Source organism: Aplysia californica, unplaced genomic scaffold (assembly GCF_000002075.1).
Source record: "Aplysia californica isolate F4 #8 unplaced genomic scaffold, AplCal3.0 scaffold00001, whole genome shotgun sequence".
Taxonomy (NCBI): Eukaryota; Metazoa; Mollusca; class Gastropoda; order Aplysiida; family Aplysiidae; genus Aplysia; species Aplysia californica.
This window is the reverse complement of record NW_004797271.1, coordinates 4,407,782-4,413,308: the sequence shown is the minus strand read 5'-3', so window position 1 is coordinate 4,413,308 and position 5,527 is coordinate 4,407,782.

Genomic DNA, 5,527 nt, shown 5'->3' with positions numbered 1-5,527 from the left:
ACAACCACAACAACAACAACAACAACAACAACAACAACAACAACAACAACAAATGCGTCATAGTTTATGACTATATAAACCGACCACAGCCTGTCCCATCTGTTGCGTCATGTTTTTGATCTGGTCTTACTGGTGGTATATAATTAATTTTTTTTTTAACAACCTCCGGCTAAATCTTTCAAGGCCACAGGCTCTAAAAGACTGAAACAGCGTCGTCAGAAATGGAACCAGTAATCACGATGAGAAATTCAAGGGCGAGGAAGCTAAAGGAAAAATCGGATCCACTTGCCAATGTGTCTGATAATTGCCATCCACATCACCCTCCCCCCCCCTCCCCCCATTTTTTCCATTTATTGTTAAGCCAATTTTCTGCTCAGAGCATCTCTTGCCTTATCAATCACAACGGAGTATATCAACACCCATCCCAAGCCGAATGACGTCATAAAGACTATTCACTTTCCACTTCCCTCGATTATAGAATTTTTTTTATTTTTTTTTATGTGTCTGTGTACGAGTATCCAGCCATAGAGACGAATTACGGTGATATGCGAGTCTGATGTTACTAATCTAGTCTTTTCGCTGCCACGTCTACACGCACAGCACGCAATACACAGTCGTGGGCGGCTCTGCACTCAATGGACAGAGCCCGGTGTGGTTGATTGAAAAGGCGCATTTTCTCCCACCTGCCGTGTATGTGTGTGCGTGTGTGTGTGTGTGTGTGTGTGTGTGTGTGTGTGTACTTGTGTGTATGTCTTGTGTGTATGTCTTGTGTGTATGTCTTTGTGTTTGTGTACGTGTGTTTATGTCTGTGTGTATATGTATGTGTTTGTGTGTGTTTGTGTATTTGTGTGTATGTTTGTGAACGTGTGTGTATGTTTGTCTGTGTGTTTGTGTGTGTTTGTGTGTGTTTGTGTACGTGTGTGTATGTCTGAGTGGGTATGTGTGTATGTGTCTGTCTGCATGCTTTTGTATTTGTCTGTGCGTCGTTGTGTACATGTGTGTTAGTGCTTTTTTTGTTGTTGCTTTTGGGATGTTTGTCTCTATGTCTTGTTTTTGTGTCATTCGTCTTCTTGTGACAGTGGACCAGGAAGGAAAGGGTGGTGGGGAGGGAAAGAGTTCATAGAAAGCAAACTTAACGTACATCAGTAGTGGGTACAACTCAGCCAGCACTGAAGCTGGATCATTGATAAACTACTATTTGTTCATCTTTGTTTGATTCTTTTCTTTTTGTACCATCACAAAGTCTTCTGAAATTTGGTCACATTAAATTATTGCAAGGTGTAAGGCTGGAAAAGGGACTGGCAGGCAAATTATATTACAGAAGACATAGATGGAGAGGGGCATGTGAAAGATAGACCAAATAAGTGTCTAGAGATGGGTGATAAGTGGGTTTTAAGTGTCAAGAGATGGGTGATAAGTGAGTTTCCCTGCACTATATACCACCATTCGAAGAACGGATTAATAAATTGAACAAGCGTATCCCTTCGAACGTGTAGAAGACGGCCACCCGTTGTCGGAGAGAAATGTGGTCATCTAAGAAAGAAAGTTTTCTTGGACAGTGCCATTACAAAAAAATGAAGAGTCAAGGTGGATGAGAAGTGGTCGTTTGTACTAGTAATTGTCTTTTGACAGGTTGTCGTACCGGCAGATTCGACTGTATTAAGACTAGTAAATTCATATTCTACCCAAGCACAATATCTGATTGTTTCTCTGAAGTTTTAGACAACTCTCCTTTCCTCAGGCCCTTCAGTGGCTGTTCTTTGAGATCGTCACCTGCAAAGCTCAGTATACAGAGTTGCAGTTTTAACCTAATGACCGCTCTATTCGCCGCTGTGTAATTTCGCAAGTGGTATCTAAAACTTCTGGCCCAAGATCATCTAGGAATCGAAGAGAGCATCGATTAGTTGATTCAAATCACATTAAAAGTGCACGACTGCTTTATGCCCTTGGCAGAGCTGTATACAGCGAGCTGTTTTGTTCTTTTTTGTTGGAAAGGCTCTCTACACAATAACTTCAGACCAGGATAGGCTACGCTCTGCTCTGTACACAATCTCCCCTCTATTTGTAATAATGCGTATGATTCATAGAATAAATAAAATACCAAATCTCACTTTGCATTTTTTCGAGCCAATGATTCTTTTGAAAGGATCAATGAAGCCTCTGTCAAAATGCTGCATCCTGGGAATAATTTTGTTTCTCTCTTTGAATTTTACAAGATCTTTTGACATGAGTTGTGGGGGAAAAGAAGCGACGGGGTGATGACGATGCCTTTGACACACACTACGTTTTATCTTTATAACAGCCCCCTTCATCTATGCGTTAAGACCACTTGGTTGGAGTATTACTGGAAGTGTAGTGTTTCAAATCATTGTTCTAGAATCATTCTAACGAGCATTTAAACGATTTGAAAGCATGCACTGCGTTATATCCTTAGATATGTTCAAGGTCTTATACTTTTACTTCTATCGTGCTTTTTATCTTCGTTCTGGTTATTTTCAGGTAACTCAAAGCACTGTATATAAATAATTTATTACATGAGTTGTGGTGCTAGATCATGATTTACCCTACGAGTGAAATTGACCCATTGTAATTAGGAGTTTCTACTAGTGGTACAACTGGCAATTTCACAAGTAGGATAAATCGTGGTTGAACACCACAACGAGTAATATATTGTTAATACCATACTAATATCAGCTGGCAAAATAGATCCGGACCAACATGCAGTGGCGGTGGTTAGTGAAGGGCTCACGGGCTTGAGCCCCTACCCCCTCCCCACCCACCACCCCAACTCTATCCCAAAGTAAATGAAAGTTTCTCCATAATGAAATAAGCCGTTGAAACCGTTATGATGGCACGCAATGAACACAGAGTGATGAACTTCGCGGCTTGCTCGCTTATCCAATCACTGTTGTCACCGCTTACAACTATAGTAAGCCAGCAGCCAATCAAATGTCTTTAGGGCTCTGCAAAGAAGAGCCCTTTTCCCACAGCCCGTCCTTAATGAAACTCTTCTTGTAAAAAGGTAGAAGACCGGGGAAAAATAACACTGTACCGAGGGCTCACGCTCTCCTAGCCCTGACAATGGGGTGTAAGTTTATGACACACTTTCCCCCCACTGACACAGATACCTATTCGCTCATTGGTTCTTTGTTTGGTGCGTTCAACTTTCTCGACTACACGCCCTAATCCAGCTCATATAAGTATTATGTTTGAAGTGCTATGTGTGCTTATTTGTGGTTGTGCCGCTGAGATTTAACAGTTATAAATTAGGTCAAACTATTTGCAAGGCAACTTTTTCATTACACAAAAATTAATTAGAGGAAATTTGGAGGTGAATCAGCTTCGTCCCCACCATCAACAAGAATCTAATTAAGAACAAAGCGATGGAAAGCAAAGGCAACTCTTCTCGTTTGAATGGTTCTCAAACTGCCGTGGCTCACCGTGAGTATAGAAAAATCATCACTGTTTAATTCGTATTGCTTGCTATTTGGTGGTAAAGAACTGGAAGCAACATAAGGCCGCAACCATATTAACACCCGACACCGACGGTAAGACAGGACCGTATTTGGGAACAAAAGAATGCGCACCGGCTCTTTAGTAATGGAAGGTAACAAAAAGCGGTTTCGGCTGCCATACTGACGCCCGACGTCCTGTGTCGCCCCCTATCAGACCGTCTCCGATAAAACATGTTCTATCGAAGACGGTCTGTCGGGCGAGATGGGAGGTAATTTTAATGATTTTATCTCTGCATTTGTGTCCCATTTCCCGCCTCAATGACACTACACAGAATTCTATCAGTTCTTGGTCAGCTCTGCATATCGCTAGCAGTTCATTGAAACCTCTATGTTTCATGCGATAGTATTGTTGGAATTTTTCACTATCTTCCAACAACTGCGGAAGCAAATAATGAAATTCATCAAGTGTATCACGCTTTCTGTGGATGGGATGCACTGAAAATCTTCTTGTCTTGGTTTTCCTTTTTTTGTCTGCGTCTCAAAAGCAAGAACAACAACAATTTTCTTCTTCTACCATACGCCATAAATGCAAGATGGCGGTGTCTGACCGCCAAACTCAGGTGTCAACATGTTCTGCCGCACCCGACGGAAAAAGGCGGGTCTGGTCTGACTGTCGGTGTCGGGCGTTAATATGGTTCTACCCTAAGCCCCACCCAAATTTTGGTCCTCCCACTGCCACTGCCAACATGGTTCAAATGACCAGCCAACAGGACAACGGGGATCCATTCTGGAGGCTCACATGGAAACAAAATGTTCATGCCCGTCAGAGTCAAAGTGAGGATTGGAAAAAAATCTGGATTGTTTTCCTATATTGTTAGCTATGCGATTTACATGTTGTGCTATCCTCCATCTGCGGATTAGACCCTAAAACAAAACAATAATAGCTTAATAACGTAAGCATAGGCAAAGCAAGCAGAAAACATACGAATCAAAAGTTGGAAAATAAAGAAACTGCATTTATATGGTGAGCCCGCTTCGCAGCGAAGTTTTTACAGAGGGCAAAAGCGGGTTCTATAACATTGCATGGTCAAGGAATTATGATTTAAGCTTATAGGCCTTACTTTTGGTTTAGTTTTAGTAAGGTTTTACGGTGCTCGCAACTGTATAAGGTCATATGAGCGCCTTGGGGTGGATGTGAACAGAGAAGTCCAAACGGGGAATCAGGCTTACTCTGCTCACCTCTCAAGCCTCAACGGCACAAAGTCTGCTTCGACTATCAAGGCACCCCGGATAAAGCAGTTCTCAAGAGAGTGAAAAACGTACAAAAGAAGTAGAGGAAAAATGACTATAGTAAGGATGAGGAAAGAAAAAGCAGCAGTTCCTCCTATGTTGTTCCGGCACAGCATGAGCATGACATTGATAAATCAGCACATTTGCTGTGCATACGAACATGCTAATATACCCCCTTTGGGAAAGGCCTAAAGACAACTTCAGTCATTAGCACTGCCCTGGTGGGGAGCTTATACTTTGCTTACAGAATGGTAGAAGGCGAATATAGATCTAGTGCGCGGAGTAATTTGTGCAAATTGTTATATTTCACGTGCGAAATATCAGCTTATATTTCATTTATTTTACCGGAAATGCCTTACTAAAACAGCTCGAAGGATGTTATAAAACTACAAGTTGATGTTATTCCAAGTACACTGACTGTACAATTTTTAATTCATCAAAGTTTTACTAATAAAAAGATATCTTTTCACTTTTTATAACTCTAGTTGGTTACGCCATCAGATCTCTCAAATGATAAAAACAGCAACCAGAAAAAAGTCACAAGTCATTTCAAGCTTTGCAACTCAACAACAGTTAGGCTGGCGTAAAGAAGCTTTTAAAACTATCCTCTACGAGCAAGTCAAGCCGTTCAGTTACTCTAGTCTAGAATTGGCAAATAAAACCGCTTAATCTTCAAACTTCACCAAGGCGGGCTGCACCATCACTTTGTTCTAATGACTTTTTTTTTTAAAAACATATTGTTGTCTAAGGACATTAAAAAGATTAAATCCATTGCGTTGCCA